The sequence below is a fragment of the Myodes glareolus genome, chromosome 27, assembly GCF_982192425.1.
Source record: "Myodes glareolus chromosome 27, mMyoGla1.1, whole genome shotgun sequence".
NCBI lineage: Eukaryota > Metazoa > Chordata > Mammalia > Rodentia > Cricetidae > Myodes > Myodes glareolus.
The window spans coordinates 23,432,077-23,452,732 of NC_142052.1; the positions used below are offsets into that span (position 1 = coordinate 23,432,077).

The window sequence follows — 20,656 nt, forward strand, 5'->3', positions numbered from 1 at the left end:
GAAGTCCTTTGACCTTGAACAAGTCCTGGCCTTATTGAAACTCAGTTTCTTCATCTGAAAAGAGGGGAATTGAAAAGATGCTTTCCAGGATTTCCTCCAGCTGTAGCATTCCATGGTTTTCTACACTTGGGCCCTTGACCTGAAGACTCATGGTGTTTTGTATGAGCTATACCATACTAGAGGATTGAACAACAAAACCACACTGCAGGGTTACTTCCAGAATGGGAACAGCGGGAGTGGGAAGAAGAAGGGAAATGACTGCAGGCAGGAACTGAGCTCAGGGAGGACAGCCTGGAGGCCCACGGGTGGGACTACTGCAGTTCCAGACAGTGTACCTGTCTAACGACTGGATGCTGACGGCATCAGGTGGAAGAGGGGACCCAGGGTGTGTTGTTTGAGGGCTTTTAAGTTGCATTATTTATTTAGTTTGTGAGGGGGAGAAGGGAACATATGCTTTCCCTGGTATAGATGAGGAGGTGAGGACAACTTATAGGAGTTCATTCTCTGCTTCCACCGTATGGGTCCTGGGGATCACAAGCATGCAGTCCAGCTTGGGCAGATGCCTTTACTGTGTAGACCATCTCACTTGCCTTCATTGTCTGTTTCTTATCTGTCTGCTAATCGCTCTGTCCACTGAAATCTTCAGAACTCTTGTCTGTTGTAGGAGCCTGCTAATTTGTCTCAGCTGCCCAGACTCGAAATAATCACTCAGAAATTATATTAACTAAATCACTACTTGGTCTATTAGCTCTAGCTTCTTATTGGTTAGCTTTTAAATTTTAATTTTACCCATTTCTATTAATCTGTGTATCACCACATGACTGGCTTACCAGCAAGGTTCCATCCAGTGTTTGTCTCTGGCTACATAGCATCTTTCTGACTCTACCTTCTTTCTCCCAGCATTCAGTTTAGTTTTTGCCGCCTAGCTCCATTCTGCCGTGTGCAGGCCCAAGACAGCTTCTTTATTCATTAACCAATAAAAGCAACACATATACAGAAGGACCACCCACACCATTTCCCTTTTTCTGTTTAAATAAAAAGGAAGGTTTTATGTCGCTCCCGCCTAGCCAGCAAGGAAGACGCAACACCGGACTCTTCTCACTGCGGTTTTATTTAGGACCTTTGAATCACCTTTTCACCCTCTCGCCCCGGGGCAAAGCCAGCCTACAGCTTAAAAAACCTCTGGGTAGCCAACCCCAGCAAGCCACATGGGAAACACAGATGGGTCCAGAAATGCGGAATCAAGCCAGATTCTTAGCGTTAGCCATATATGGGGTTATTCACACCTGAGAGCACTCACCGTTGGAAAGGTGGAAGGTGGGAATCAGCACCACCTGTAAGGCGTGGCATCACACAGCTCTCTACAGTTCCCCCTTTTTGTTTTAGATGCAACAGGCAAGAGTAGCCTTGCATCCTGAGCGTGTAGGGGGACTGTCCTGCTTCAATGGCTGTAACAGCTTTAATAATCATGGCTGCACCATGTTGCTGAAAAAATCTGATCTTGCATATATACCACAGGCAAGCCAGGGAGACCAACACCAAGAGGCCTGCTAACATTCCCAAGCCTGCCCACTCTTTTAGATGATTTATGGCAGTGGAGATCCAGGACGAGAGTCCTTCAGTCATTTCTGCATCCACTCGGGTAGAATTCACAGTGTTTATTTAAAACATGATTGACAGAATACAGACACAAACACTGATTGGCCAGGCAGGAAGTATAGGTGGGAAACAAGACAGGAAGTAGAAATGATGCAATGAGAATAAGAGAATTCTGGGGAGGAAGAAGTTGATTCCTCCTACTCCTGCCCAGATCACCGAAGCAGCAGGATATGATCTTCCCCACTGAAAAAGGTACTGAGCCACATGGCTAACTTAGATCAGAATAATGGGTTAATATAAGCTACAAGAACTAATAAGTAGCCTGACCTAATGGGTCAATCAGCTTTATAACTTATAGAGATCTCTGTGTGATTTTTTTGGGGGGGCTTGCCGGTTGTGGGATACCGGGCGGGACAGAAACCCCAACTAGCAGGCCCCCTCATGTTACAAAAAATTATAATTACAACATTTATATCTACTTTATCTTTTATCATAATTAAGGATAACTATAATTATAACTATTCTTCAACTCCATCAAAGACTCCAGAAGAATATGATATTACCTAAGTTAAGAGAAAGTACATTGTAAGCTACTTCCAAAACTCTAGAACTGACAGAGACATCTTGCTACCTGAAAAGTCACTCAAAGTTCTTCTGTAACATTGGGGTCTACAGGCCCATAGTATCCAGCAGACTTTTCCACAAAGCAGGGAATTTCAAAAATAGTTCAGCCTATATTGGCAGTTTGTCAGTCATTTTCTTCTGTGTCCTGAAGAATGTCTAGCAGACTCTTTCATGAAGCAGGAACCCTGAAGGACCATCTCACTTTAGGCAAGCTCAGCAGTCATTTCTCTTTGGGCCCTGCATGTCCAGTTTATACAGCATAGCATCAAGCAGTCCAGGCAAGAGCAGGTTCTTGCCCAAATAATGAACAAGCTCCATGAGGAACTTCCTTGATGAACATCTTCTTCTTAAAGTAATTAGTGCTGCCAGGAGCAGATGTGTCTCACTGTCATGAAAAGTCCTAAGTTATTTTAAATGCCATATTCTGAAGGTCTTTGAAAGATTTGAAAAATACCTATCTAGCTGAAATATCTCTATATCTAGAAAACCTAACTAACATGACTACAAACTTGACTATTATAGATAATCATCTATTAACCTATATTTCTTCTTTATATGTTACATTTTTAAATGAGCTGCACAAACATAATATCTTATATTATCTCTATAGCATATTATAATATCTCATAATATCTCTACAGCATATTCCTTTTTAAATGTAAATAAACATTTATAAACAATATTTGGGAATATGGATGTAGTTCTGTCCAAACTGCTTCTTGCTTTTTGTTGGGCAAAGCAACTCTTGGGGATATTCACAGAGACCTTTTGGGTAGTCTTGCTTCATCAAACCACACTAGTCTGGAATTAATCTACAGGTTCTAATCTTCTGTGGAAACAAAAGCAGACCCTCTTATCTAAAGCAACATAGCCTTAGACTCAAATTCAGATGTCAAGATTCCTTTATGTTTGTTTAACTTAGTAATCCATACAATGAAATGTGTCTTGTTACTTAGCTCTTTAACAGTCAAAAAATTAAAAGAAAACACAATGATATACATAATCCACACTCTCTGTGTATATTCCATCTTTACATGTCTTATTTTTCTTACTCAATTACTTTTTCTACAAGTTTAATATTTATTTTGTTGTCTTTACTCCTTTAGTCTATGACTGTCTGTACTTTTTTAATGTTACACTTACTGTCTCTTTACTCTCTTTCTTCTCTCTTACAAGCCTATGTACACTATGAGACACACTGTGTCTCATTTAGAGGTCTTTTATGTCTGAATCTGTCCTGTTGGGTATCTGAAATCCTTTTCTGTCCAGGAGCACTACTTAAAATGCAAAACAGCTTGGCTAGGACTAAGGCTTCTTTGCCTTTGGCTTCTCCCAGTTCAACATGTCAGAGGTTCATTCACTGCCTCTGAGAGCCATTCTCTCTTTCCCAGATCTGGAGACAGAATCACTGCTTGGCCTGTTAGCTCTCGCTTCTTATTGGCTAGTTCTTACATCTTAATTTAACCCATTTCGATTAATCTGTGTATTGCCAAGTGGTTGTGGCCTACTGGCAAGTTTCCACATACCACTTGACAACGCAGAGCAGGCATCCAAAGAGTTTTAAAAATAAAAAGTGTGGGCCATGTGATACAGGAGGGGTGCAAGACACCTGAAAGCCCCACTAGCTCGTCCTCCTGCAGGTGCCACTATGATGAGCAAGTTTGTGGTGGAGATGGGAGGGACAGAGAAGTGGAATGGTTTGTGCACCATGAAGAGAGGCAGAAATGGAGACACAAAGGCAATGAGAAACAGCCTAATGTGAACAGCCTGCCTGGCACTGAGGGCCATGCCTGGGTCCGTGGCCCTGCAGCAACAGGGATCTGGGTAGATGTGTGTGGCCCATGTTACCACCAAAGGCCATGCAGATGTTCCTGGTCTGGGCTGCCACCTGGGGCCATGTTGATGTTCAAGGATTGCACAGAGCTGGCCCCACCCCTCACCAACTGCAGCACTCAGGTTAGTGGCCAGCTGTAAGCTTGAGAGAACTCTCTCACCACCCCACCCCTCCGTTTTCCCCCATAGAATGGGAAAGTTTGCCCAGGTGGTGTGGGAGTGAGAGAACCGGTCCAGCCCCTTGCCAGCTGCAGCACTCTAGAGAGCAGGTGCTGCACCTCACCTGGGCAGCATGGTAGAGCTGGCCCTGGTGCCTGGGCAAAGTGGTAGAGCTGGCCCTGGTGGTATAGGTGCAGGAGAGTGGACGGACCAACCAACTGAACTACCACCCAGACCCAGATCCAGGGTGTTGAGTTGCCCCATCCCAACATCCACCCCATCCATGAACTGCTGGACCATGTGAAGGGGCCAGTCCTGGAGAAGCAAAGCTGCAGAATCTCCATGACACGGGCAACAACAGGACATCTGAGGGGAGTCCTGTGAGTATCCAGCATTGATAGGGTAGCAGAAGCCAGAGGTCTCCAACCAGACCAAAGACTCGGAACAATGAGCATATGCAAGTAAAGCTGGGCAAAAGAGTAGACTGTGAGATACGCCGCCGCTGTGACACACCAGGGCTTCCATGGTGAGATTTTGTTTGTTTTGTTTTCTTTTGGAAAGAGCAGAGGGCAGATACAGAGGGACAAGGAAATGAGGGGGTTGGGGTGCATGATGTGAAGAATCAATAAAACAGTTATAAATAAATAAAAATAAAAAGTGTGAGGCTCTCATGCAAGTAGCCCTTGCACACTTTTGGGACAGCTACACATTTTCCCTATAAAAGAACCAATGTTTTCTATCTACCATCTCTATCTATCTATCTATTCATCCATTTATCATTTATCTTTATTATCACCTGTCAATTTATTTATTATCTATGTATCTTTTAAAACAAAGCTGTCAGGGTCCACTCCCCAACATAACTATCTCTCTGGACTGGCGTGGAGGCACAGGAATAAAGAAACAACCACATGGCTTTATTGGGAGGGAGATTCTCAGTGATCCCTCATGAAATCCAGAGTTCACATGCTGAAAATTCCCCTGTGTTTATTCTCCAAACAGTCTTTATACCAAAATGTAAATTGAGGGGGAAATTCATTAGCATTGTGTTTCCTAGGTAACCTTGTGGATGGCTTTGGTCACATTCACATCTACCTATGCCTGCTCTGTCAGGTAGGCTGAATTAGCATCTCTAAACCAGGCATCCTCCAAATTGCAAAAAAGGAGCAAAACAATACCCTGACCCTTTGTTAGGGTAGCAACAGCCTGTTTGGAAGGCTATGTGACCACTTCACGTGCAAACTATGGCTTGAGAGTCTAGCTGCCATACCATGTAGAAACATGCTACACAAAGCCTCATGAGACATCTGTTAGTCTTGTTAGGTTGAATGGCTTTTGACATTCTTATCTTCTATTTTTCCCATGCATGCATTTATATATATGTACATGTGTGCATGTGTATGTGTTGCATGTACACCATTGTGTCCATGGATGCTTGCCTGTGTGTGTACATACAGAGGCTGGGGATCAACTTTGGGTGTCTTCCTTCATGAGTCTGTTTTTGAGACAGGGTTTCTGAAAGAACCTGGAGCTCACCGTCTGGCTAGACCAGGTGGCCCATGAAATGCCAGGATTCATCTGTGTCCATGCCCAGCACACCCACCTCTAGTGTTGTAGGCACCTGTTGCCACTACTGGTTTTTCCATGGGTTCTGGTGATCCCAATTCAGGTACTCAGGCTTGGGCAACAACTACTGTGCCCAGTGAGACATCTCCTCGACTCTCTTCTATTTTTCTTAAAATCTTGTGTTCTTCTGAGTCAGACACAGCCGTGCATACCCGCAGTCTCAGCACTTAGGAAGCTAAGGCGAAGGGATATTGTTGTTTCTGCCACTGAGCTATTCACTTGAGCTTCCAGTCAAGTCGCCTACCTCAGTTTCCAAACTCGCCATAACCACGTTGGAATTACAGAGGTGAATCACAACACCCAGCACTTTTCTGTGAGTTCTGGGATTTGAACTCAGGTCATCAGGCTTGCATGACAACTGCCCTTCCCGCCCCCACTGAGGCCTTTTTTCCATCCCAATTTTTCCTTTTTATTTTTTATTTGATCCAGGACCTCTGCCCAAAGAATGGTGCTGATGACATTCAGATTGAGCCTTTCCTGCCTCAATGAACTTAACCTACGTAATCCCACAAAACTGTTGTCAGGAGCCAACCTAATCTAGCTACTCCTTTACAAGCATGTCCAGAGGCCTGCCTCCTAGGTGATTCTGGATTCCAGAGCCTGTCAGACCGACAGGCATTGTTAACCATCACACCCTGCTCTTTTGACTTGCGTAAGAAAGACTTCTCCACCTCCTGTTAGATGTTTTATTTTTAATATGTGTGAATGCCTGCATATACCTGTGTGTGCCACGTGCATGCCTGGTGCCCAAGAAGGCCAGGAGAGGGCACTGGAACTTACAGACGGTATGAGCCACCATGTGCACCATGTGCTGGGAACCAAACCTGGGTCCTCTAATAAGCAGTGCTCTTAACGAATGAGCCATTGCTCTAACCCCCACCTTCTGATCTTGAAGTCAGTAACTTAACTGCCAATGACTAGAACCACACCCATTCCTGAGAGTTATCTATATCCAGTACTTTAAAGTAGACCTTGATAAAGCAGTAGAAGGGGAAAACAAACGACCCAGAGTGAGCACACTGCCTGCCCAGACAGAAAGGGAGTGGATACAAGCGTGGGTCACACTGCAAGTGATAAAGAATGCTCTTCCTGCGTGTGCTTCCAATCTGCCATCGCTAAAATGTAGTGGACGTGTTGGGGTAGACCCTTACCTGCTGAGGCTTATTAAGACCGTTCAAGCTCCACACCTGCCACTGTCCAGGCTGACCATCCACCACTATGCCAAGGACCTGAAAGACCACAAACAGCCTCTGTTGTTAGAAGCAAGGATTCATCCCAGATGCCCTGTGAACTTCCTTCCCTAACCCAGTGGCTCAGAGTTTTTGCCATGATGAGCATTTCATAGCCAAGCACCAGAGAAGGAGGGACACAAGGCCAGAAGTTCAAAGTCAACCTCAGCTACACATGGAGTTCTAGGCCAGACTGTGCAACATGAGATCCTGTCTCAAAAATAAAAACAAACCCAAAGCAAAAGAAACCAACCTAAAGGAAACACACCAGGCAGAAAAGTTCAGGTCTTGGGAACGTGTAGGCACCTGACAACTCAGCAGCCCTGCCTGTAGGGACCCGACAACTCAGTGGTCCAGCCCTGGTAAGTCTTCAAGATTAGCTTGACTAGAATGAGAGAGTCCTGGGAGGTTAGGGAAGCGCGCTTCTGGGTGTTTCGGTGTCAGCGTTTCCAGGGATGAGGGGTATGTGGGACAGAAACTGAGGAGGAAAAGCCTGCTCTAACTAGAGCTAGCACCATGCCACAGACAGAGGCCTGGAAGGAACAGGAGGAGGCCTGCCAGTAGAGGCCTGTCTGTGTCTGCCTCCTGTCCATCTTGAGATGAGCCTCTTCGGTCCATCACACACTCCATCTCCACCATGATGTTCTGTCTCAGTGCACAAAGGCCAGAGGCCATAGAACCAAGGGACTGTGGACTAGAAAGAGAAAAAAAAAATCTCCCCTCTTTGATTTACTTTTTCCAGGTATTTTGTCGTAGTAATGGATATTAACACAAGTCATTTACATGTTAGTGCTATATTTTGGAATCCTGGATTCAGTTGTCCCCAGTTGCTTAGTATTGTAATAATATCCTGTAGGGGAGAAAGAAAAGAATACAGGACAGACTCTAAGGGTCTTGCCTGGAAATGGCAGCCGGAACAGACCTGACGCTCAGCAGCTTCCGTGTCTCCGCACTTCTGAGTCTCGAGTTTCCTTGTTACCCAGAAAAGCAATCACATTCAAAGGGTTGCTTTCTCTCCCCTCGTATCCTCCCTTGTGATCCACAGAAAAAAGTCTGTGGATTTTTTCCAAGTGTCCATCCCTACAAACAATTGTATTTTTGCCTCCAAGAATGGCCGCGGGCTCTCAGAATTTTCTCTTGCTTGAATGTCTGGTCCCCAGCTGGGGCTGCTGCTTTTGGGGAGGGGGGGGGGATGTAGAACTTTTGGTGTGACTGCTTGACAGACACTGTTCCCTAGGAGCCCCTTAAAGGCTACATCCACTTGAAGATCTAGTCTACTACGTGTGCTTCCCTGACTGACTGTTAGGAGCCACTCTGTGTATCCTCCCCCCACAACTGAGCCCCTAGGCCACGCCTTCCTGGTCCCGTGAAAGCCTGTTGAGCATTTTGTCACAGCAGGGAGAACTGTACTACACTACCTTGCTGTTGCTGTCTCGCTTGGCCCAGGAGCTAGGAACAATACAAGAAAGGAAGGGTAAGTCATGGTGTCTCTACTCAATGCATCAAGTCCCATTGCTATGGCCCTGCCCCTGATGTTGCTCACTCCTTCCAGTGGAAAACAGTTGACAATCCACTAAAACTAGTCTAAGGGCTAAAACTCCAGCAAAAATACTCAACACAGAATTTAAAATTAAGGCCCTAAATCAGCTTCCCAAGACTGATTCCTCCAGTCACCTGGGGAAGAGACTCCAGAGCAAAGAGAGGAAGTCGTCAGGTTCACATAGCTTCACACACACACACACACACACACACACACACACACACACACACAAAAGCTGATCTGCAAACAAATGGGCCACAGGAGAGTTAGACCTATTCCTCTGGGCCAGACCCCTCCCCTAAAGGGCTGCCAGAGCCAGCAAACAGACAGGTCGCCAGTAGAGCTTGAATTTGGGGTGAACAATGAGTACATTTCTTTGTAAGAACGCCCCTGCTGTTATCTGAGTGAAATTTAACAAGTCATCCTGTGTTTTATCTGGCAACCCTTCTCACAGCACTTAAAAAGTAGCAGTATAGTTACAGCAAAGTTCGAGAAAGCAAGGAGGGCAGGAATGCAACTCAGCATGGAGAACGTGCCTGGCGTGCACAAGGCTCTGGTCACCTCTGCCACCACACAGTCCAGGAGGAGAGATGTGAGAGAACAGGACATTTAAACCTGTCTGGTGGAAGTCAGTCAAGAAACAATCATGCAGGGCTCGGGAGATGGCTCAGAGGTTAAGTGCACTGACTGATCTTCCAAAGGACCTGGGTTCAATTCCCAGCACCCGTGTGGCAGCTCACAACTGTCTGTAACCCCAAGATCTGACACCCTCACACAGAAATATATGCAAGCAGAGCACCAATACACATAAAATAAGTAAATTATTTTTTAAAAGAAAGAACAAAGTAACCTTTTGTCATTGATTTCTTCCCTGATGAAAAGAACCACGGAAAGTGTGGAAGAGCAGCGGGGAGTGGGCAGAAAGGACTTGCAGCTTTGCTACATCGGATTGTCTAATTAGCTGTCTTTCTCCCTCGTCTACCTCTGAACTCAGATCCTGGCAAAAAATTGCTCATATTTTTCCTTTTTGGCAGCCTAACTGAAGAGGAACTACAGAAGGGGGACAGGGGAAGGGTTGGCGTGTGCCCGAGTGACAAGTTGGAACAAAACAGTAGCTTTATATCTTAACACACGCATCTATTTAATGAGCACAATGAAATATTTTGTGTTGCCTCCATCACACACCTGTATGTTGTCTGCCCTGAAGAGAGAGCTGGGGGGACTTGGGGCCACCCAGGTCATCCTTGTGTTTTTTCAGACATTTTTCTGAGGGTCAGATTCCCAGTGTATGACCAGGCAGGACTGGATGGGAACTTCCAAGGGTTCTTCCTGTTCCCTTAATGGGCTTTTGTAGGCCACAGGAATTTCATAACTCAGAAAGGAGAATGCGTGTCAGTGATTTTTGAGTTTCAGCGAGGGGACAAAGTAGCTTCAGCTTTACCACTGAGTAACAACCATAAAACATCAAGGACTGAGCTTTATTAAAAGGAGAGAGAGCGAGAGCCAGCTAGACAGTGACAGTGGCATTCACCCTGCAGTCAAACCTGCCCAAGGAGCAATTGTTCAAAGACTGCTGCCTCCAGGCCTTCATTCTCGAGCCTTCTGGAAAAACCCTGGCCCCGCTGAGTCATGGCATAGCACGTCCGGACAGTCGGTGACAGAAGAGCGCGGAGCTGTAATGATCAACTTTTTAGCCAACGGTTTAAGCAAGGTCCAAAGATTTTGGAATTTCTTCTCTTTGGGCCATATCCCGTGTGGGAGATCTATTTTTCCTCCCTTCCTTACTACCCCTGGTCATGTGAGTTCCCCAGCTTTTGGTGTCTCATCCCTGCCGGGATCAGCACTGTCCTTCAGTAGCTGACCGACACTGGCTGGGAGCAGATGGTTCCTATTTATCTTCTGGGAGTATAAGGGAGTCTAATAGCTACATAAATGTGGTGGGGGTACACGTGTTTGTGTGTGTACATGCACATGTGTTTTCGGAGAGGGGGTACAGGTGATTGTCCAATGTGCCCTTAGATGCCAGAGGAATAGGATCTCTGGAGTTACAGGCAATTGTGAGCCGTCTGATGTGGGTGCTAGGAACCAAACTTGGGCCCTCTTCAGAATCAGTTCATGCTCTCAACTCCTGAGCCATCACCAACCACCCTGACCACTGCTTTTCTTAAAATTTGCTTCTTTCTCTCTTCTCTTGTTCTCTTGTTAAATTTCCCAAACCTAGAGTTTTGTTGGTTGGTTGGTTGGTTGGTTTGTGTGGTGGGGACAGTGCTGAGACAGGGTCTCTCTATATAGACCTGGTTGCCCTAGAGTAGACCAGGTTGACCTTGAACTCACAGAGTTCATCAGTAGGACAGTAAAAGTCGCCACTGTCATAGGGAGCACGGATCATGGGCCTCCACATGGCTTCTGGCAACAGTGCAGATTTTAAACTCGGCCCCCAGTTGCAGTAGGAGCACAGACCCAGATGAAGCTCCCAGAGGCAGCCTAGATGGTGACATCTACATGACTTCAGGTGGCAGCACAGGCCACCCACATCGATATGGCCCCTCCAGGGGCAACATGGCCCACGGACATCAACATGCTACAGGCTGCAAAGACCGTAGACATCCCCATGGCCTTCGGTGGTAACATGGGCCATGGACATCGACACAGACCCTGGTTTTAGCAAGAACCACAGAGCCACCAGATGTGGCTCTCAGTGACAGCACAGACCTGGACATCACTGTGGCCTCAGGAGGCAACACAAGACAATTACATCAACACGGCCCTCAGTGGCAGCATGGCCCACAGATATCAACACAGCTTCAGTCAGAGCCACAGACCTCAGGCTTCATTAGAGCCAGGGCAGCAGCGTGGGCCACAGATGTCAACATGGCCTCTGGTGGCGTCACAGACCGTGGTGGTAGTCCATTGAGGAGGTCCAATTCAGAAAGTGAACTGAACCATCCCTTATCGCAGGCTTTGTTGTCCGGAGCCAAGGCCATCCCTTGGCCAGGCGGTGTGTTGGGGGCGGGGGGGGGGGGGGGGGCGAGTGAGTACATCGATGTAAGCTCTACACTGCTGCACACTACCTGCTGACCGCACCGGACAACGACATGTCCCGCTGTCCACCTCAGTCCTCTCTCACTCCGTCAGCACCATCAGTCTGCACTTCCGCCTCTCTCCACGGTGCACGTACCACTTCAGTTCTCTGTCTTTCCCACCTCTCCGTCACGTGTGTGTTTGTCGTGTTGGCGCCTGCCGCCTGAGGCAGGGCAGCCTGGCTGGCTTCCACACCCCAGGCTCTGTTTCTTAGGCTCCCCTGCAGAGGATGTGATGTGACCAGTCCAAGTCAGAGATGTAGGTGGCTCCAGGAAGTACATTTGGGAAACTGTCTTACAATAGAGATTCATTGATTTCTATTTTGTTACGTGAGCGTTTTGCCTGTGTGTATGTTTGTGTACCACGTGTGCAGTGCTCACAGACACCAGAAGAGGGATTGGGTCTCCTGAACTGATAGGGAACAGGCAGGAGCTAACACTCAATGTCTGTCTACAGAGGTGTTTGGCTAATTGCTGTATGCAGTTGCCAGCGCTCACTGAAAGGGGTGTGTGTGTGTGTGTGTGTGTGTGTGTGTGTGTGTGAACATAAGTTTTACCAATGTGGTAGTTTGAAAGAAAATAGCCCCCAAAGGGAATGGTACTATTAGGAGGTGTTTGAGGAAGCATGCTACTGTGAGGGCCAGATTGAGGTCTTTTTCTCAAACATAACTCAGTGTTATAACTGAGTGTTGACTTCCTGTTGTCTCTGAGTCAAGATGTAGGACTCTTAGCTACAGCACCATGTTTACCTGCATGCCACCATGCTCCCCACCATGATGACAATGGGCTGGACCTCTGAAACTGTAAATGAGCCACCCCAATTCAATGCTTTCTTTATAAGAGTTGCCATGGTCATGGTGTCTCTTCACAGCAATAAAAAACCTTAACCAAGACAACCACTTCTCAGTTTTTTTAAGTATATTTACATTGTGTCACAGTTGCCGCCACCATCAACCCCCCAAATTCTTCATTCTCATTCTTTCCAAAAAAAAAAAAACCCTATTGGACGTTACACTAAATGAAATAAAGCAGAACTAGAAAGAAACAGAATAGTCTCTCAGGTCTCACGTCTAAAATAGACAAAGTGTAAGCAGAATAAAATGGGGGCTCCCGGTAGTGGAGGAGGAGAGGAAGCAGTGGGAATGAATGACAGGGTCAAAGGGTATATGGGAAGCTGGCCCTGCAGGATGAGCATGTCATGTGACCACTGCAGTTGTTTTTCTGTTACTATGATAAGACGCCATGCCTGCTTTTAGTCCCAGCATTCAGAAGGCAAAGGCAGGCAGATCTCTGTGAGCTAGAGCCCAACATAGTCTACATAGAAAGTTCCAGGTCAGCCACAGTGCCAAAGAGAAACTTTGTCTCAAGTAAATAGATAAATAAATAAATAAATAAATAAATAAAAATACTATGACCAAGTAGGGGTTTACTGGGGCTAATGGTTCCAGAAGGACAGAGTCCATCATGGTGGGAGAAACATGGTAACAGGCAAGGAAACATAGCTTGCAGGAGCAGGAAGCTGGCTCATCACCCTTTCATCAATACACAGGAAATAAAATGAAGTTACGGACCCTCAAAGCCCACCCCCAATGGTACACTTCCTCCAGTAAGCCTTCGCCTCCTAAAGGCTCCATAACCTCCCCAAAGAGCGCCGCCAAGTGAGGGCTAAATGTTCAAATACATGAGCATATGAGGACATTTTTCACCCGTACCACCTCGTGTGTAAATATATTTGTCCATGTGTGTATCAAGATAAGTATATTAGAATGCCATGCTTCACACTTTAATGTATCCAATGCTTTTTAAAAAGAGTGAAAAAAATAGTGATTTCTTTCTGTAGCATGATTAATAAAAACCCAGAGACAGAAATTGGGGTTCAACCTGAAGGTCAGAAATGCAAAACAGCCAGCCACTGGCTCTTACCTTCACCTCAGTCCAAAATGGCGATCCTGCCTCCAGGAATCTCAGAATGAGACTGTCTGAGTGCTGTCTCCTCCTGTCTTATATTCCTCTCCAGGGCTGGGATTAAAGGCGTGCACCACTACCACCCGGTTTCTAGGGCAAACTAGTGTGGCTACTGGGATTAAAAAAAAATCATTTGGTTTTTAAAAGCAAATATTTCTGATTTGATAATTTTAAGAATATTTTTGAGATTATAATTACATCATTTCCTCCTTCCCTTTTATCTCTCCAAACTCTCCCATGTGTCCCAACCCCTTGAATTCTTTCAATTTCATGGCTTCTTTTCTTTAGTTGTCGGTGGTGGTAGTGCGTGTGTGTGCGTGTGCGTTCCTAAATAGGTAGATGTAGCTTGCTGCTTGCTCTGTTGTGATAATTTTACTTCCCCTGTCCCTTTAAAGCTGGGACTCATGGAGTAAATACTAGAAAAGGCAGGACCCCGGTGCTGCATTCACAGGGATCCTGTGCTCCTCACCTGCTCCACCAAGGCTTTGACAAAGTGAGCTCAGATTCGGGGAATCCGTGATAATGCCCCAGGGTCACCACATTCTTGAATAAGCTCTCAAGAACTCCCTTTAATCTTCTGTTCAGGCCCTTCACTGAACTTAGCCAGTGCACAGACCTGTAAATGGGGCTGGGAAGTCTGGAACTCGTTTGCTCAGCTTCCGACTCTCTCTGTGTTCTCTGGTTGGACAGTCCTGTGATCACATCTGTTAGTTCTTTCAGGGTGTTGGGTGTCATTAATCTTAAGTCAACAGCCAGCCTTGCCCTCATCTTCCACCATTAGACACTCCCTTCCCATCTGCCTCCAAGAGGAACAAACCCTTCACCATCCGTGCCTTCCCAACACAGGCATCATACATTTTTACTCACATGACTTCTTTTTGTCTTTCCTAATTCTACCTGAAAAATAAATTGTATTTGCTGTCACACACATTCTTTACACTAAATTTTCATAATGGATATATCAAACGTCAAGATATACTGTCCAGAGCTGTCATGATTCCCTACTAGCTGTGGGATCTCTGAAGAGGATACACTACTTTGCATTGTTATAAATACACTAAGGAGTTCTACATGGGTTTTTAAACCTATTCCTTTATGTTTTCAATGAATCTGGAATCTTGGTCATGTGTTGCACTGCTTCTACAAGTATCACGTACTAAATCACAGTAGTGTAATCGCCATTAAATAAAAAGGCATATTTCTTTCCATCCACATTTTTCCTGTCATGTGCACATCCCTCCAAACTCCCTGCGCTCCACTCAGGGACTCATTCAGCAACTCCCTGAGACCCCAGGCAAAGTCTGTAAAACCTTACTCATGGATCTTGCAGGCCTGAGCCAACTGGAAACCAATCCTGCTCTATAGTGGTATATTATTTGTGTTTTAATAAAGCTTGCCTGACGATCAGAGGGCAAAGCACCCACACTAGTTAGCCATACAGGCCAGGGAGTGGTGGCACACACCTTTAATCCTAGGACTTGGGAGGCAGAGGGAGGTGGATCTCTGTGAGTTCAAGGTCACCCTGGGCTACGCAAGAGAGGTCCAGAAACAGATCCAGGTGGTGGTGGCTCACACCTTTAATCCCAGCACTAGGGGGTCACATGCCTTTAATCCCAGCACTAGGGAGGTGAAGACAGGGGTGATATGGCTGGGTGGAGAGAGGAATATAAAAGGGAAAAGTGGAGTGTGGAGTCTGAGGATTCGCGGGCACACTCTCGCTCTTTCGGTCTGAAGATTTGGTAGAGGCCAAAGGTCTCTCTAGTGGCTGGCTCTTGGCTTTTCTGATCTTCAGGTTGAACCCCAATATCTGTCTCTGGGTTTTTATTATTTGTGCTACACTGCTCACTTGAGTCATTCTGGTGGTGATGCAGAGAGCCACTGCAGCCAAGGAAGGCCTCTATCCCTTCCCAAACTGTTCAGTACTGACGGCAACATGGCCAGAAGGACAGGGCAGGACCTTCCTAAGAGGGCAAAAAGGAAAGAAATAGCTGTTTACTCTTCAGTCCGGTCTCACATTCCACACATCTTTGCATCTTTGCAAAACGGTTGTGGGACAGAGGCTCCTCTCACCTCTTAATCTATCTTCTTCATCACCACATGCACAAAAGCTCCTCTATGTAACCCAGGCTGACCTCGAACTTGCAATCTTCTTGTCTCAGTGCTGGGATTATTGATGTGCACTGTCACACCCAGGAAGACGTTCCCTTCTGGGCTCAGCTTAAGGAAATGTATTGCGATGTAGACACACACACACACACACACAGAGAGAGAGAGTTTGTTTATTTTGTTTTTTGACAGATTTGATTGCAAGACACCCTCCAATAGGATTTACAGTAAAAACCATCTCTGAAGGCTACTAACACCCCCCCCCTCACTTAAAGGTGCCATGTTTAGTCAATGAATGACGACAGAAAAGGCATCCAAAAGGGAAAGAAGCAATAAAATGATCCTGTTTGTAGATGGCAAGATTTTATAGAGGGGAACATTGAAAGTCGTCCCCTATTGCTACCCGAGCGGTATGGGTCCCAGAAACCTGTCTGGAGCATTGAGCGGGTGAAGAAAAGACAGACACACAGACACGTGTACAGAAGGGCAGGGGTCAGGTGATTTGTGTGTGTTCTGATGGAGCTGAACCAACTACAGTAACCATCTTGAAGTTCAACACTTTAGAAACAGCACACAGGGAGGAGTCAGCAAGTCTTCAGGGGAGCTCTCTGCAGGCCGTAAACATCTGGGAGGAGGAACTAGAGGTTGGTAGCTTTGCACACACTAGTCGCTCATTTATAAGCACTTACGCTTGCACACACTGCGTGCATTCACACTCAGACTAGAGGAAGGCTTTACTGTACCTCTGAACTGTAGCACGAACTCTAATTGTTCTTTTTTTTTTTTTTTTGGCTTTTTAGACAGGGTTTCTCTGCCTGTCTTGGATCTAGCTCTTGTAGACCAGGCTGACCTTGAACTCACAGCCTCTGCCTCCCGAGTGCTGGGATTAAAAGGTGTGCGCCACTGCAGTCCAGCTTCTAATTGTTCCTAATAATAAGAAGCCGGAGTCAGTTATCTGGGAGTGAAGCAGAGAGGCCAGCCACTAGAGAGACCTTTTACCTTTACTGATGCTCAGACCAAAGGGGCGATCTTCTCCTCAGACTGCTTCCTCAGACTGTGTCTGAGCTCCTGTCTTCTCCCACCTTATATTCCTGTCTCCACCCAGTCATACCCCTTGCTGTCTCCACCTCCCTAGTGCTGGGATTAAAGATGTTAGCCATCACCACCTGGCCTCTAGTGGCTTAGCTCTGCACTCTGATCTTCAGACAAGCTTTATTTGTTAAAACACAAGCAACCTCACTAGGCTGGTGGGGTGGAGGGATGTTTGTCTATTCCCGTGGAGCTGAGGCATTAGGTCCTTTGACGTGGTGGTTCCTATGACTACAGTACACATGCACTCAAGGCTTTATCTGTTCTTTACACAGTCAGGGCTTCCTCGATTCCTTCTTCCCCAGACAAAACACTATTAGAACTGATAAATTATTTCAGTAAGGTCATAGAATACAAAATAAATATACAAAACAGTAGTTTATATCACAATTTCTTAAACATTTTCCATTTGCGACCTCTTTTTGACCATGACATTTTTATGCAACTCTGGGCACATAGGGATATAAAATAGGTATACAAGGGCGGGCAAGATGACTCAGCAGCTATGAGCATTTCCTCTTCCAGGGGACCCATGCCAGAAGACTCACAACCACCTGTGGCAAGGGATCCAACACCCTCTTCTGGCCTCTGAGGACACTGGCCCATGTGTAGTGCGCACCCAGATACACATGTTCACCATGGTGGTTTGAATGAGAATGATCCCCGTAGGCTCAGTCATTGGTCGGTGTGTTGGGAAAGACTAGGAGGTGTGGCCTCCTTGGAGAAGGTGTGTCACTCTGGTCTTGGAGGTTTTTTTTAAAAGCCCACACCATGCCTAGTCTCTCACTGTCTACTGCTTGTGGAGTAGGAAGTAGATCTCAGCTACTGCTCCAACACCCTGACTGCCTGTGCGCTGTCATGCTCACCACCATGTTGATCGTGACCTCTGAAACTGTAAGCAAGCCCTCAGTTAAATACTTTCTTTTCTTCTTCCTCAGCACTACCTGCGAGGTGGCTGCCATCTCTTTTGTGGCACCATGGCTGCCCTCTGGCCTCTGATAAAGCCCAAGATCATCAAAAACAGGACCAAGAAGTTCACACAGCAGCAGTCAGATGGATATGTCAAAATTAAGCGAAACTGGCTGAAATCCAGAGGTGTTGAGAGCAGTGTACAGAGAAGATTCAAGGGCCAGATCCTAATGTTGGTTATGGGAACAGCAAGAAAACCAAGCACATCTGCCTAGTAGTGTCAGGAAGTTTCTGGTTCACAATGTCAAGGAGCTGGAAGGGCAGCTGATGTCCAGCAAATCTTACTGTGCTGAGATTGTTCACAACTTTTCCCCCAAGAAACATGGTAGAAAGGGCAGCACATCTGGCCACCAGAGCCACCAAACCCAACGACACCAGAGTCACCAACCCCAACGCCACCAGAACCACCAACCCCAACGCCACCAGAGCCACCAACCTCAACCCTGAGCTACCATAGCTTGCATGCATGTGTTAATCCATGTTTAAATAAAACCACAAAAGCTGCCGAAAAACAACCACAGCAACAAAAATTCTTTCTTTTGTAAGAGTTTGCCTTGGTCTTGGCACCTGGCACCTGACTAAGACACTAAAATTAAAAATGTCCTAAAATAGAAATAAATGGGCATATAAATCCAACTGTTACTGGCAATAATCATAAATTCATTTGAAAAGAAATCTTTGACATGCATATGAGTTTGCCATCTATTAAACAGGGCAGCAAATTAGGAGAGCAGAAATCATAAATGTGCCTATGAAATGAGTTACCGCGTGAGTGAGAACCTTCCAACCTTGTCAGGCAGGGTTTTCCCTTGTCAAATGCTAACTGTAGGATACAGTCTAATTTCCTGTGCTGGTAAAGAAGTATGAATGAAGCAAACATTTGATCAGTTCAGAATGCTGTAGAAATGTCAGCTGCTTACTTCATCCGCAAGGCAAAAGGCAGACAGCAGAGCTCTGCCAACACCGGCAGCTGTCTCTCTCTCTCTCTCTCTCTCTCTCTCTCTCTCTCTCTCTCTCTCTCTCGCAGCCCCCAGACATTCTGGAGGGAAAGTCACTGCAGTGCACGGGAGAGGGTGTGGCCAAGGGTCATGGAAAAGGAACCATGGGGTAGGATGACGGCTCTTAGAAAATTCCAGAATGTCTGCAGCCATGCTGGAGTTGCTGCTGAGCCATCTTCCTCAGATGAACCAAAGGGCCTGTCTTAATCCATTCGAGCCACTGTAACAGAATAGCTGAGTCTGGACAACTCACAAACGACAGATATGTGTTCTTACGATCTATGGGCTTGAGAGCCTAAAATCAATGAAGTCAGTGCCTGATGAGGATGTGCTCCTCACAGAGGGCCTCTGATGTCCTCTGACTCCATTCACACAAGTTCTTCTGCTCAGGCCTCATCAATCAACTCTTAAAGTCCTCCCCTCTTAATATGAATGAAGGGAGATGGGTTTCAGGGGGTGAGTTTGGGAGCAACATCAAAAGTGATGTCTAAGAGTAAAAAGTAGTCAATATTGCACAAACCTCAAGTCTGGTTTTGATTATATGCTGTGGACATTGATCGTGTAAGCTGTTATTACCCGGAGAAGCTGGGGGTGGGTGTTATACAGAAAACAACTGTACTAGTTGGCAATTTCTGTGCCTCTAAAATCAATTCCAAGCATAAGGTTGGGGCTGGAAAGAGGTCTTGGTGGTTTAGAGTTCTTGTTACTCTTGCAGAGGACCTGGGTTCAATTCCCAGCATCCATATGATAACTCACAACCATCCATAACACCAGTTCTAGGGGATCGGATGACCTTTTCTGACCTCTTCAGGCACCAGGCACACATGTAGTACATACACATAAGATAAAGAAAATAAATGTAAAAATAAAATTAAAACTGTAGACAAATGTTGTGTCCAAGATAAGGACACTTTCACATTCTGCATTAGTGTGACACACTTGTAGTCCATATTCTAAGTGGAATATGTACATGTTACTAGTAGCTTATCACAGATACATTCTTAGAGTATTGTTTTGTTCTGAGTTATGTCCCCTCCCACTCCCTTGGAGGAAATGGTACAAGTGTACTGGCTGGTTTTGTGTGTCAACTTGACACCAGCTAGGGTCATCAGAGGAAGAGCCCAGTGAGATCCAGCAGTAGGGTATCTTCTCATTTAATGACTAATGGGGGAGGGCCCAGCACACTGTGGTTGGTGCCATGCCTGGGCACTGGTCCTGGGTTCTATAATAAAGCAGACTGGGCAAGCCATGAGGAGCAAGCCAGTAAGCAGCACTCCTCCGTGGCCTCTGCACCAGCTCCTGCTTCCAGGGACTTGCCCTGTTTGAGTTCCTGTCCTGACTTCCTTCAGTGATAAACAGCAATGCTGAAGTGTAAGCTGAATAAACCCTTTTCCCCGCAACTTGCTTTTGGGCCATGGTATTTGGTTGTAGCAATAGAAACCCTGACTAACACAACAAGGTTGACAGCAGCAGAAACACCCACAGAACCAGGGAAGAATGAAAGGCTGGCAGGGAGAGGAACACAAAAGCCACAAATCTCAGGAACATGGCTGGTCACCCTGACCAGAGGGCAGGACAGAGCTGGGGAATGCTAGACTGCCTTTGTTTTCTAACCCTTTCTTGTCCCCCACTCCCCACATAATCTGCTGACCTGGAGTGAGATCTCCAAGATGCTGTCGGCTATATTCTCAGATCACAGGCTTTCTGAGTGAAGCTCAAATTTAATATTATATTTCAAGTGTGGAACACCAGTCAAGAGATCTGACACCGGCAAGGGCTCGGGTTTATGGAACAGCGAGGAAAGAGGTGAACCGAACGCTACAGGCTGCTGCTCTCTTC

General features: G+C 46.1%; 1 long non-coding RNA gene and 1 pseudogene across 1 annotated transcript; one reads left to right on the forward strand and one right to left on the reverse strand.

Annotated features, from left to right (window-relative positions):
• Positions 1 to 1,157: 1,157 nt before the first annotated feature.
• Positions 1,158 to 14,351, reverse strand: LOC146889365 (uncharacterized). The gene is made up of 4 exons (XR_015000072.2): positions 14,125 to 14,351; positions 13,614 to 13,767; positions 6,993 to 7,070; positions 1,158 to 2,608 (listed from the first exon to the last, which is right to left on the reverse strand). It is a non-coding gene; the product is annotated as an uncharacterized LOC146889365 (long non-coding RNA).
• A 3,474-nt stretch (positions 14,352 to 17,825) lies between these two features.
• Positions 17,826 to 18,276, forward strand: LOC125401700 (large ribosomal subunit protein eL32 pseudogene; annotated as a pseudogene).
• Positions 18,277 to 20,656: the final 2,380 nt, after the last annotated feature.